Source organism: Haliotis rufescens, unplaced genomic scaffold (genome assembly GCF_023055435.1).
Source record: "Haliotis rufescens isolate VD_foot unplaced genomic scaffold, xgHalRufe1.0.p SCAF_6, whole genome shotgun sequence".
Lineage (NCBI taxonomy): Eukaryota > Metazoa > Mollusca > Gastropoda > Lepetellida > Haliotidae > Haliotis > Haliotis rufescens.
In genome coordinates this window covers 23,520,439-23,534,940 of record NW_025964334.1, presented here as the reverse complement: position 1 = coordinate 23,534,940, position 14,502 = coordinate 23,520,439, and positions in this window count along the sequence as shown.

Sequence of the window (14,502 nt, the reverse complement as noted above, 5' to 3'; positions counted from 1 at the left end):
CATATTCAGGTTGACTAGCTCTCCAAACCAAACTTCGACATGGCTGAACTTGAACTACCCCTGTTACTCTTCACCTGGCATGGATGCCGAGATAGTTGTTCAAGGTGACCGTGCTATATACAAATTGCATAAATCCTCGGGATCAATGCAATTTGTATATAGAACCGAATTATGTTCACAACTCACATGATGATTCACTGATGAGCCTGTTGGCACAACCTAAATGCAAACGGCACCGCCCTGAAGTGTGTCTGAAAACCGCAGTTTTTTACTGCAAGCGAGTCGGCAATGTGCCACACGAGAGAATGCTCATTTTGGGGACCGATGATCGAATGGAATTAGATACATGACATGATTTGACCAATCCGAGACCAACATTCTTCAGTGTCAATTTATGCACTATAGTCCACTATTATAAACCTCTTCTTTCGTGTGATGTTTCTATGTAATCGTCATGCAACACTTGAATAATGGATTCTGTCAACAAAACTGTTCACGACATAAGCACATTTTTAAAATAAAAATAAAATAATTTCTGTCTTTCTGTATTTGGGATTTACCGGCAGAATACGGACATAAAATATTCGCGAGGAAATATCTTTAAAACTTAAATAATTATTCACATGTTTGATGCACATCTGAGAGCCAATCGTAGAGCGGTAATGCCAGTGGCTTTGCAATCAGATTGCAATGAGTTTGAAAATCCACCTAGATCGGATAACATTCATTCGTTATTGAATTGCTACCACATGCCAAGATTGACAAGAAATCAGCGACACCAAGCCCTTGGACGATTGCAAACTGGACAAACCACCCGGCAAGTAGCCAATGCATTTCATGTCCACATAAGGACAATATACAGGCTCCAGCAACGGTACCAGACCACAAACACTACAGATGACCGACCACGTAGTGGAAGACCAAGGGGACACACCAGCGACACATTAAGGCGGACACCGCGCGTCGACGATTGACGAGTAGACACCTCCACTGTCACAGGCCAGACCGAGGTCCCATTCTGACACCACGTCATCACCGGGACCGGGTCTTCAGTGGGCAACACAGCACCAGCATTTGCGCCACCAGCAGTGGAGAAGAGTCCCCTTCTCAGACGAAAGCCGTTACTGTATCTCAACAGCAGATGGCAGAGAGAGAGAGAGAGAGTCTGTCGACGCCGTTGGAAACGTTATTCGGATGCTCGTACTGTTGAGAGAGGCTCGTGGGGTGGTCCGAGCATCATGGTGTGGGGTGGAATTGGTCTTGCACAGAGGGTTTGCCCTGTGGTCTTCTGGAACAACGATCAAGGGAGAGGCAATGGTGTCACAGCAGCTCGGTACATTGATCAACTCTTGAGACCACACGCCATACCTCATATGGCACGTCGCCGCAACCACGAGTTAACGCCCGTGCCCACACTGCAACAAGAGACTTCCTCCAGCAGAATGACATCAGAACCATGCAGTGGCCTGCCCTCAGTCCCGATTTAATTCCCATTGAGCACCTGTGGGACGAGATTCAAAGACGGCTGAATGACCTCAGACCAAGGCCGACAACTGCAGCTGAACTGCGTCAGGCGTTCCTCAGAGTGTGGGATCAAGTGCATATGACCTTCATCAACCGCCTCATCCATTCCATATATCGACGCTGCACGGCAGTCATCAATGCACATGGCGGACACACGAGATACTGACTTGTGATGCCATGTTCTCAGAGACTAGTGTTGTGTTTCACTTTAAGAACATTTGACACTTTAATTTCAACCTTGACGATCAGTTTTGCCAAGTTTCATCTTTTTTATATGTCTCAAAGTATGTTTACAGTGTTTGGACAAATAAGGTGTCTCATGTATCTATCCATGATGACGTTTCTTTTGCGGTTCATTGTATGATACTTCTTCTGTGGGACATGACAAGAAGAGGTATACATATATCTAGCCACATTGCCACGGTTATAAGAGTATCCATGGAAACGAGACCAACGTTATAAAGGCTTTTGTTATATTGAATATTCTGAAAAATGACCGCATTCGCTGTGCAAACTTGCGTCTCACAGTATTGACAGAATCTGCTTGACATGTGTTTGAATACCCGATTCGCCTTCCTTGTAATCGTTGGGTTGTCAGTACCATACCCGTGCTCGTAGTTGGTTTACGACGTTTACAACCTGTGCGACCTCGACCTTTCATGACACCGTTGTGAACTGAAATACTTTTCAAAAGCGGCGTAAAGTCAAACTCACTCACTCACACAAGATGGACAGACACAGCAAACACAGATGCAAACTATGGAATGATGCGCCGTTAGACGCAAGAAAAATACCGACACGAAAGAGGATTTCTGGTTTTAATGCTGAAACGAACACACTACAATGATATGCATCACCCACGATTATAATCCATATGACCGCCTCTGTGGACGTGTGACTGCAGCGTCTTCTCGGTGAGCGAAAGGTTGGTGGTTCGATGCCAAATACGTTAAAAGATGGTATTTGTTGTTAGCCTGCCTGGTGTTCGGCATTAAGGCTAAAACACAAGGACTGGACAACTCGTGGTCTGTATACAGTGTCTGAATGGGGTATACATATCAAACTGCGGCATGGTATCTCAGTGTGCTAGTACTATAAAAGCAGCATTAGTTCGGACTTATACACGCAGCATATACATGCATAGTGCGTCTGTCCGGAGAGCATAAAGTCGTGGTTTCGGCATTCAGGGACTAAAACAAGGACTGGTCAGCTCGGAGTCAGTATAAGGTGTTTGAGTTGGGTATTCATTTTAATCTGTGGCATGGTATCTCAGCACTATTAAGTGACTCGGCATTAGTCCAGACGAGTACAACAGCAACACACACACACACAAACACACACGTGCATGCACATCGCCATATGCATGCAATATTCTTGAAGGCGACGTTAAACCCCATTTCACCTCACCTCACGTAGGTATGTAAGTGCAATGATCCCCCTTTCACCTCACCTATTTAATCCACGGAGAGTTCTCAGTCATAGCCAGGAAGGGTCCTTGTTTCAAATTTGCTGTAGGAACATTATGTACAACAACTCTTGAGAAAGTGTCGAACCAATGCAGAAGCTACGCTCGGTGATAACTTCCTCTGTAAATACATCAGTAACAGCTGGCCACGATTACAAAATACATTTCCATTTTCACTCTCCGAAAGCTTGGGCGCCCTCTGTGTCTGTCAATACAAGAGTGAGTTGTTAGTGTGTATATATGCTACAAGTATGTCGGGCACAGTTGTGTACGTAAAAGCATTGTATTTTGATTGCAAGATATATGTTTCCTTCGTGAATATATTTGTATTAGACGTGTACATATGTTCTCTTTGAAAACTGATGATGCGCGTCCCTTGTTTGTTTCAAACAAAAAGATTGTTTCTGAAAAATATCTGGAAAAAACAGGTTGCCCTTAGGTTTTACTGGACACGTGATGTGAATAGTGATATTTTCGGCTTCTCATCAGGGTACAAATGCATGTTGTTTGTGATGGGTGTGCGTCTGTGGAACAGGAAGGTATTCACAGACACATGTTCACAAACACATGCTTGATAGAGTCGCAAACACATGCTCATGATAGAGTCGAAAACGCTCTTAGCAATGATTCCGTATTAGACGAAAACATAAAACGCAGAGCAACCACCACCCCCAACCCACACCATCACCCCCCCCACCCCCCCCCCAAAAAAAAAAAAGAAATAAAAAAAGAAAAAAAAAGAAGAAGAACAACAAACAAACAAACCAAAAACAAAAAACAACAAACAAACAATAACAAAACACGCACACTCACACACACACATACACACACACAATCACACACACTCAATCGCTCACTCACACTCACTCACACACACACACATACACTCACTCACACACACACACACGCACACACACACACACACACCACGTTAGGAGTACACAAAGCATATATTGAGGTCGCAAGAATTTGTAAGGGTATAAGGGGTTAATACAGTCTGATTGAGTGATTGAAAGTCAAACATGGAAATGCAATTTTAAATCGGTTCTACATTGCATATTAGATTAACTCATTTGTTTAAAACAATTCATGCGTAATGTGCCTTTTCGGTGCTTTGAAAGGTATTGTCCTTGTCACTTGAAGGAGAACGATGAAATATCGCAATCATTAATCAACAAAGACAGCTAAATGCATACTGATACTTTTAAAGTGAAAAAACAGGCCATTACGCCAATAAAAAATATAAGTAATACTTACAAAATAACAAAAGAGGCAGAGTGGGAAACATTATCGTTGAGTTTTGATCACGTGGTTACAATCCGACTGCGAGTGACTATATTTAGCATCTCGTGCACCGTAGGTACATTATCTGCACGAACTGAAGGAAAAACACGCGTAGATGTAGTATTTAAAGCGCATGTGCCCAAGGTCATCTCTCGCAGTCATCTGATTTGGGATTGATTTTCGACCACCATTTGACGTTTTTGCCACATATTAAATATTTAAAGACTACATGCCTGAAGGCCCTTGATTTGTTGAAAGTCGTCTCGAATTCTGACTGCCGATTCGTACCCGGATTGAAACCATGTGAAACTCAATGATAATCGTGATCGCTGAGAAAATTGACCTTTCTTGAAAAGCGCACTTTGCAATGTCTGTCATTTCTTTATATAGTATCTCTTGTCGGCGGAATGACTTTTTTGAATTTAGCGCACATGCAGCCATCTTCGTTAAGTGATAATCGCGATATTTCGTGATTTTATTTCAAGTGGCAAGGACTATAGTAACGGAAGCAATCACAACTTTAAACCATACTTACAAAAATCCCGGGCCATGGCAGCATGCATCCTGTTTTCATCCCCCGCATCCAAAGAGTTCCGGAGAATACCGGACACCCATCAAAAGAATCCATTTCGACATCAAACCTCTTCTGCATCAATGCATTAAATCGAAATGCTTGAACGGCGAACCCTGAAGATTCATCTTTAATATGTATGACACTTTCGTCAGAGTCACAGCTTTCATCAGTTACAACCAGGTACCAGATGTCATCGACTTCGACCTTTCCTCTGGGGACCTCAAACCTCATCCTAATCCTGTGTCCAAGAGAGGTTAAGCGCTGTCCTTCATCTACTGGGTAAAGGATCACCATGCTACCATCTATGTTGTTGTTGGGTAGCTCGTAATAACCCCAGTTATTGATTAGAACTGTTACGAGGACTTTGCTCTGAGAAATAACAGTATACATCTCATGGGAAGTAAGCTTAACTACCTTGGCCTGTCCTCTGGACAGAGAGTATGTATAATTGTTGATGCGAACGGTATTGTTGGATTCGATACTTAGTATTTTAGCTTGGTAGGTTCGTGGTAAGTCGGGAATGATCGGAACGACGTAAAGGGTGCCAAGAGCTTGAATTGGAGGCATTTGCTCAATTATGTTATCCTCTCCTATCGTATGTGTGAAATAATCAATTGTTGTGACATCAGAACCGGAGAAAACAGCGACACGTTTATTGGATCGTACCAACGTTCCGGAAAGGTCTGCAGAACACTGAAGTTGCAATGTATCATACTTATCAAGAAACATATTTAACGATGATCCTGAAGTGTATTTAACGCTTTGGAACTTCACAACACAAAAGACTTCCATATGAAAATATACTGTCAGGTATGTCTCGTCTTCAGTAGCAACAATCATCACCAGGCACACGTTCGTTTCACAGAGGGTGACCACCATGTACTCTGTACCGAGTTGGGCGACAGGGAGGACGAGAAAGCCGCCTACAGAAAACCGGCCAGTGTTAAACCCCTGAACATAGATGTCCCGTTGGCTAGTTACTAATATCGCAAGTTTGCGTTTCGATGTGTAAGTTTGTATGAGACTTTCAGGAAGTTCTATTGTGAGGGAGGTATTTACGACTGCCCGGATTGGTGATAGGTATTGTAGCGTGTGTGGCATTGAGATCAAAACGGGTGTAGGGTCACTGCCCTTGTTAATGATAGTCAGCACAGGTTGTGACCTGCCAGTTTTATGTTCGCAAAATGCCAAAATGAACTCTGTCCCTGAGAAATCCAAACTGTTTCCATCTAAAACGTGAATAAATTTGTTATCAGTAACCATATTTCATCGTTTGAGAGCAAGTGAGTTGTGTTTAACGCCGCTTTGAACAGTATTTCAGTTATATCAAGGCGTGTCAGCTTGATGTGGGATAAAGCCCGACGTAATGTAGGTCCAAGACATTTACCACTTGAAACCAAAAGGTATGGTGCTAGCAAACCTTGAAACATAATCGGGCTAACCGGGATTCGAACCCACGATCATATGTTTCTGGCGTGAAGGAGAGACGCAACTCTGCACAGCGAATTGCGGCCCCCTACACGACAGGACCACCTGTGACATCTTCATCACCTGTAGCGACACTGGTGTGCGTGAGTCGAGTGCATATCTATGAATTACATCAACGAGGTGTTATAAGTAAGACATTTACTACTTTGGTGACACTTTGGTATGATGCTGACTAATCATACTCACGGAGAATGTATATGAGACTATAAATCCAAGCATCATCGTATTCTGGCACTACTAAGGGGCGCTACTCTGCACAGCGAATACGACGCTTTTGACGACTGGAACACCAGTTTCCCGGCAATATTTGAACATATCAAAACATGTTGCTATGGTCTTGTAATATTCGGAATTGATGGTCTGCTTTTATCGAATCTTTGTCGTTTCACCCAGAGTGACAAGGTAGTTTCAAGCATTACGATTATTCAAATCTATTGTTACATGCACGGAGACAGGTTGCAATTTGGTTATCATGTGTTGTTGCGTCAAATGTAACGCATATACTGTCATAATCACAGCCTCTCAGAATACTATATAATTACACCATCTTAAAACACATCTGTGACTTCGTTCTATGGTTTAAACACTCCATTATGCTTCATGAATGGACAGTTAGTTGACAATATTACATTATCTGGAACAAAATTTTCAATTAATTTACCTTTGGAATACTCAGAACTATTTGGTTTCATATTTTGACAAGAGAATGATTTCATATATTGTCCGAGTTCGAACCTGCATCGTTTCGCCCATTGGGGTCTAGGCTCTATGACTTTGATTTGGTTGGTTTGTTGTTTAACGCCGCACTCTAGCAATATTGCAGCTATATGACGGCGGTCTGTATATAATCGAGTGTGGACAAGACATTCCAGTGATTAATATCATGAGCATCGATCCACGCAATTGGGATCGATGACATGCATCAACCAAGTCAGCGAGCCTGACCTTCCGATCCCGTTAGTCGCCTTTTACGACAAGCATAGTCGCCTTTTACGGCAAGCATGGGTTGCTGAAGACCTATTCTACCCCGGAATTTTCACGGGTCCCATGACTTTGAGGAAAGCAGAGTTCCTCGAACATTGCCCTCTTATCATATTTATAATTTTAACGACATAAAATGCTTTCAAAGTTAGGTCATTTTCATTATGTTAAAGAAGTAAATTGTGAACTCGAGGTTCCCAAGTCCGAGTAAAGATTTATTTATTAATTACTACCAACCGTTTTCAAAGGCCATCGCCCAAAGTGAGTGAGTGAATCAAAATGCAATGTTGCATCGGCATAATTTCAGCCATATAGCGACGAGAACAAGTTTATATATTCACAAGTGGGTCATTTCTGCAAAGTTATATTTAAAACAAATTTCATCCAATACATTTGCTTAACACTATCAATCATACAGTTTAGAAACACGGGCTTCAGGCCACCAATAACCAAAGCTAGGCGACCTCCCTGGGGACCGTTGGGACATACGGTACCTCAGCTTCCTTGCACGATATCCCAGCAGGATTTACGTCATCACTTTAGCTTTTGGAGGTAGGTGCACAATATTAGCCCAAATTAAAATATATTCAACAATGAGTTGGCTTAAAGCACTTGTTGATGATAGTTACATCGATTATGATAGGATTACGTGTCACACAGGGGGGACAATCATTTACGGTACTTTAGCCTCGTGGACAACCATGTTAGTTAGTTAGTAAGATCATCACACCAGATTTCTAAACAAGCAATTCATTATTGACATACATATTCAAAATTTATTATACAGACTAATTTCTTACATTTAGCTGAAAATGAGATGTCCGCTTACACGGGAAGAGAGATCTTTCAGATTTACTGTTTGATAATGTGAAACCCTTGCGATTGCAAGGTCCACACAGACAGGCAATACATCCTTGAAGGTGAACCTAACATCGCAAGGGATACACTATCGCCCAAAGAGTGTGCGGGAAATCGCTTGAGGTCTCGCTTGTTTGTTTCGTCATAAGTGAAATTAAAAGTTTCCGAGATCTGGAAGTGTTGGCTGTAAAACCGTTAACGTTTTTTGGTTGGGATCGATTTTCAATAATCACTAATAATTGGATGCCAAAAACGATGATCTTTGTGTACAATAGAGACATGTTTCTCCACCAAATACATTCAGGGTGTAGATCTAGAGGATATAAGTTTTGCCTATGCTTATGTTTTAGGTATAAGGTCTGCGAGATCATATTACATAAATACACATGATAAAATATATAATAAAACATCTTGACACAAAAGATCATGGTACTTACACAATAGGTAGCACAACTGTGTACATAAGATGGCTCTTAATACTCGATTCCCCATCTGCAAGCGTTTAATATTCCCTTGAAAACAAAGCATGGACATTAAATGACTTTTTTTTCAAACTAATCCTTTTTTGGAGGTATTAGTATATGAAAATAACGAGCATTTTAGTACGTTTAGATATTTAGTCAATGTGTACCAAATGTTTCACTCTAAGGTGTTCAAATATACTTTGTTTCAACGATATGAAATCAACATTTCAAACGTTCAGTCAGTAACAAAACAACATATTACATTGTTAGCTTCACAAAATAGTTTTTAAGCGGTAAAACTCACGTTACCGTTGTATGTCCAGTGACGAAATGGTAGCCGAGGATCTGAATATAAAAACGACAACACACATTCATTTAAAGGTCATACAAAGCAGAAGCTCGAGCTATTCTGTTCATAGATACATATCATATGTCTTTAGTATTTATTTATAAAGTTCATCTCTGATGACTACTGATGATACGAGTTCGACTGAAGGTTGACATTCTTTAAAAGGACAGGAAATAAGACATTAATACCTGTGGGTGATGACAAAACCTGATAACACAATAACAGTAGATGTCCTGGATGCCCTGTGCGTGTATACGGACGTTTCCTTCGTGAAATATTCACCGATACTGCCTGATCAATATCTTCAATATGTTTTCTTCCAGGCGATACTGAATGGCACAAAGGCTGTTAAGTTGACCATAATTCCCTCGTGATAGAAATCACATTTCACAGAACGTCGTTTGATAACGCATTGTAACTGGTTGAAAGGGCGAACCAGTCGTCTCAGGAGCCCAAGTTCCGTTTGGGTGTTTGAGTCACTTAGGTGAGGTGAGGTGAGGTGAAATTGGGTTTAACGTCGCGTCCAAGATTATTGCACTTATATAGCGACGTGCATGCACGTGTATGTGTGTGTGTGGATGCTTGTACTAGTCCGGACTGATGCCGATTTATAGTGCTAGCTCACTGAGATACCATGCCGCAGTTTAACATGAATACCCCACTCAGACACAGTATACTGACTCCGAGCCGACCAGTCCTTGTTTTAGCCCCTTAATGCCGAGCGCCAGAGAGGGTAACAACAAGTACAATCTATTAACGTCTTTTTGTATGACGCGGCCGGGGATCGAACCCCGGACCTTCCGCTCTCCGGGCGGACGCTCTACCACTAGACCACGGAGGCGGTCGAGTCACTAAGGCGTACCGATACCAATTGGTCGCGCATTGGAATGACGAAATCGCCCTAATTATGATAACTGTTGTGTCCACACGACTTCCGTTTCACCAAAGTTGTAAACGGCATTTAAAAAAGACGTGCATCACTTTCACCAAAACCGAACGATACCCTTGGAGTAGAACCGTACGCCGGATGTGGGTTCGAATCCCGGTTCGCCCCGATTATGTTTCTAGACTTGTCAGCAAACCCCCCCCCCCCCCCCCCCCCCCACCCCCCCACCCCCCACCCCAATCCCCCGTGGGTTCAACGTCTGAGACCTGTATCACTTCCCACATTATGGTGACACGCCGCGATGTAACTGTAATACTGTTAAAAGCGGCGTTAAACCCAACTCTCTCACCCAGGTACGCCGGAAGATTGAGAATTTGCATTGCGAGTTTCGGTACCGATGGGGCAGGCTACGCTCACGTTTCGTGAACACCTTGCACCATTACGTGTTAATGGTGATGCATGAACACATGCTGATGGTATTGTCGGAATCGCACAACATACTCTTATTTATTCTCATTATGTCTTAAAATTATGGAATTGTTTTTCTTTAGAATGTAGTCAGACTGCGAGATCAATATTTTTGTAAATTCATTGAAGATATGGGTGTATGTGAATCTTCTATTTCAGTTTTTCTGCTCAATTGGAAATTCTTTCTGCATTTCTGCACTGGTAATGTACTATTGCAATACAATTAAATAATATAAACTTATATCAGAGAATTATAAAAACGAGAAAGGTTATTTTAGTTGTGACATACTATTATACCTTCTGAATATTGTTATTATTCAATTTCAACGCAGAATATGTTTTCCATCACCATAGTTGTTAAACGACAGACATACACAAGTCAATATCCAAAGCTAGAAAAGACGCATTTATAGAAGGGGAGATGGGTTATTCGTCTCACATGATTCGAAGCAATTAAAATGAAATTTGTTCATAGGTAAATGTTTGATTTTAAAAGTAAAGATCACACAAAAACAAATGTCACTCTATTAAGGAAATCATTGCTAAATCTAATGTATCACTGAAGTATACATTTATTTCTGTGGTTAATAAGATATAGGCCGTACAAAACACCCACCCTAAAAAAATATGTTTCTTAATGTTTCCATGGAAACGGCAAAAATTTAAAAATTCAGAATCTTCAAACCAGCAAAAGGCACAAGTACTCATTGTGGTAAATGTGTGTAGCAAGTTTGGTGAAGCTAGAGTGCATGGTTAAAATGTTATGGACAGGACAAAAGCTCGGACGGAAGGAAGGACGGACGGACGGACAGACGGAACGCTATATACCCCCGATTTACTTCGTATACGGGGGTATAAAATGTGTAATTGTCTTGAGCTCTGATCAGGCAAAAATCGGACGGACATGCTGCTAGCTAAATCCCCCGCATTATATGCCAGGGGATCAAAAACTGTTAAATATTCATGTTCGTTTGCCGTGATAGCCTTGAAGGAACAGTAAGCCTGTTTATATTAAGAAGATGTTACTGAATCAAAAACGTAACACAAAGTGAGTTGGTAGTACGATATATTTTATTGAATAAATATGGAGGAAAACTACAAGTAACATCAAAATTGAAAATTTTAATGGTAATCATCCAAGATATGCACCACTTCAGGCTGCCAATAAACATTAAGCTGATATGATGTTATGTAACTGAAATATCAAGGTAATTTTAAATCGATAACACGTACCAGCATAAAAAGAAATTGATTATTGGCAAGGTTCAACTAATACTAGTATAATGATAAAATAAACGTGCTGAATACCGTTAATCGATAAACCTCTATGTTGGATTCAATATGTAAAGCTTCCCACCGTCATTAATAACGAAATTCATTGCCTTTACTTAAACTGACATTTTCATTCAGAGTTTCTCTTTTGAAACAAACGTAAGAAAAGTGTTTAGCTGACTTACCCATATAAGTGTTAGGTTGTCGCATGTCTTCCTATATAGATGTACTGACGAACTGTCATTGACAAACCCTAAAAATAGAAGGTCGTTATCGCAACGTGTAAATGCATAGACTCGTGTTGTCGTCATGAACTCCTCTCTGAACACCTTCTTCACGATTTCAAAATAACTGACAATGCTTCTGTGTTGTAGGGACGTCAACATTATCACATGATTATCGTCGAGAGACATCGACATAAATACGTTTGGTAATTCCCATAACCTTGGCATTCGGGATACCTCAGCTGTAGTATAATTATAAACACTTAGGGTACCTGCATTATTTTTCTTAATTGACACTTCCAACCAAATAATTAACGTGTGCTTGACAATTTGACGACATTCAACCGAAGCGTACCGCCTACAACATCCCTTTACTAAAACTGTACTTTCCGAGACACAATAACGTTTACCTCTCTTTGGCGAGAGCCAGTCTCTGAGGATCTTTGATGTTTCCTCATAAACATTAAGACTGCTGTATATGTCGCAGGAGCCAGTGTGTAGGAAAGAAATGTATTTTCCTCCTTTTACGCCACGTACATGAGGAATGTTGAACTTGTGAATCTCTCCTGTTCCAGCTGTGAGATAGAATAGCCTCCGGGTCTTTCTTTTCACGGATAACTGTTTGAACAAAACTGTGGAATAGGAACAGTAAGGCACTTTCAGTCTAGATGGTTGCAGAACTTGTTTGTCAGTTTTGTTGGCGACATTCTTTTCAGGTCCCGTGTCACGTGCTTTCGTATCCTGAATCCAAACTTGGCACAAACACCCTGACAGTTGTGTTCTGGTCCTAATTCTGTGCACTCTAGTTCCATAACTGTTAAGATGAGGGACTCTTTATTAGACACATCCAAAATACAGGATATTGATAGACACATTTCAATGTTAAAACAATGACGACTACGTTTTGTATTATAACATCCATCACGTATATGTTGAGACGGGAGTCGAGACGATGACATTTCGATTGTGTCTGATATGTATCCAAGGAAGTGAACTCAAGTAAATCTATCTTTGTCATTCAAGCAGAATATCATACACCACGTTCGGCGCAACCGAATCTTTAATATGATTGACAATGTCTAAACATTTAGGTATATACTCTCTCATTCACCAGAGGAACAAATGGGATATTTGACAAGACAGAATGGGTTTCCTCACCGTAGTCGATCAATCAGATACCAGTGTATCGTACGCGTTACCCTTAAAATCCACAACTTATATAGCTACTGAATTGGAACGGAGATCACCGAATGGCATTTATTGATCTAAGGATGGAGGCGCTGTTGCCAGCGCCACCATAATTGGATCCAGGACAATATCTTTAAGACTTCCAGATAACTGTTCCATTTTTACGGCTGAAACCAAGGCCATATTAACAGCATTAGAATACATAAATAACCAATCAAAACATAAGCAATATATTATATTTTCAGACTCACTTTCGTGTCTTCAGGCAATTAAAAATCAATCTTGTAAATATCCACTTTTACTTGAAATTATTGAATTATTAACTGTTCATGCTACTGGCCAATGCGACATCGTTTTTTGTTGGTTACCAAGCCATGTTGGTATCAATGGTAACACAATGGCCGATGCTGCAGCCAAAGCAGCTCTCAACAAATCTATGACAACACTTCGTATTCCATACAGCGATTATAAACCAGTGATCAGATGTTACATCCGAGATCTGATTCAAGAGAAGTGGGACACCCAAGCAGGTATCAATAAATTACATGGAATTAAACCAACTATTGGCTACACCCACGTGGGTTGTCAGTCCAGATTTGAAGAGGTCGTAATACGACGATGTCGTTTTGGCCATAGCAGGTATACAAATGAGTACTTATTGAAAGGTGAGGATCCTACATTTTGTATCCCTTGTGATGAGAGAATTACAGTCAAGCATGTTCTGTTTGACTATATTGATTTTTCCATCACAAGGGATAAATATTTCAAAGCGTCATCAATTAATGTTCTTTTTAAAAGCATCAATTCTCGTTTAATCTTTGATTTTTTAAAAGAAATAGAGTTGTTTGAGAAGTTTTGATTGACACGTGTTATATGATATGAAAGTTTAAAAATTGGTAGATTAAATTAGAAACTGAGATTGTTAGTGGCAGTATCCTTGAAGGGGTTTAAGGTACTGTAAAATTGTTGTCCCCCTCAGAGGATACGTAAGTTCCACATCATTCAATTAAATTTAGTACTACCACGATTGTTATCTTAGTATATCTGTTGGGTTTAATTGATGGCTCAACTGGCATACAATCGCCAGCGGCTGAAGATATGGTGTAAATCCTGCTAGGGCCCATGCAGGTAGCAAAAGTACTGTAAGTCCCCATGGTCCCTAGTGTGGTGATCTACCTTCAGTGGTTGGCGATCAATAGTCCGTTTTTATCATGTATTGTGTATTGTTACATCTTTTTATTGTTCCATGCTGGTTTTATATTCACATCTGTGATATCCTAGTTTGTTTTACTGTCCTTCGTTGACAGGTTTTTATATTGTCAAAATGTATTTAGTTTTATAGATAAATTGATCTCGTCACTATATGGCTGAAATATTGCCGATGTGATGATAAATCTTAACTCACTCACTTAACTCACTGATATAGTCACTCTGGGGAGTGTTGTCATGGAACATAATTATATTGCCACCGGTCTTC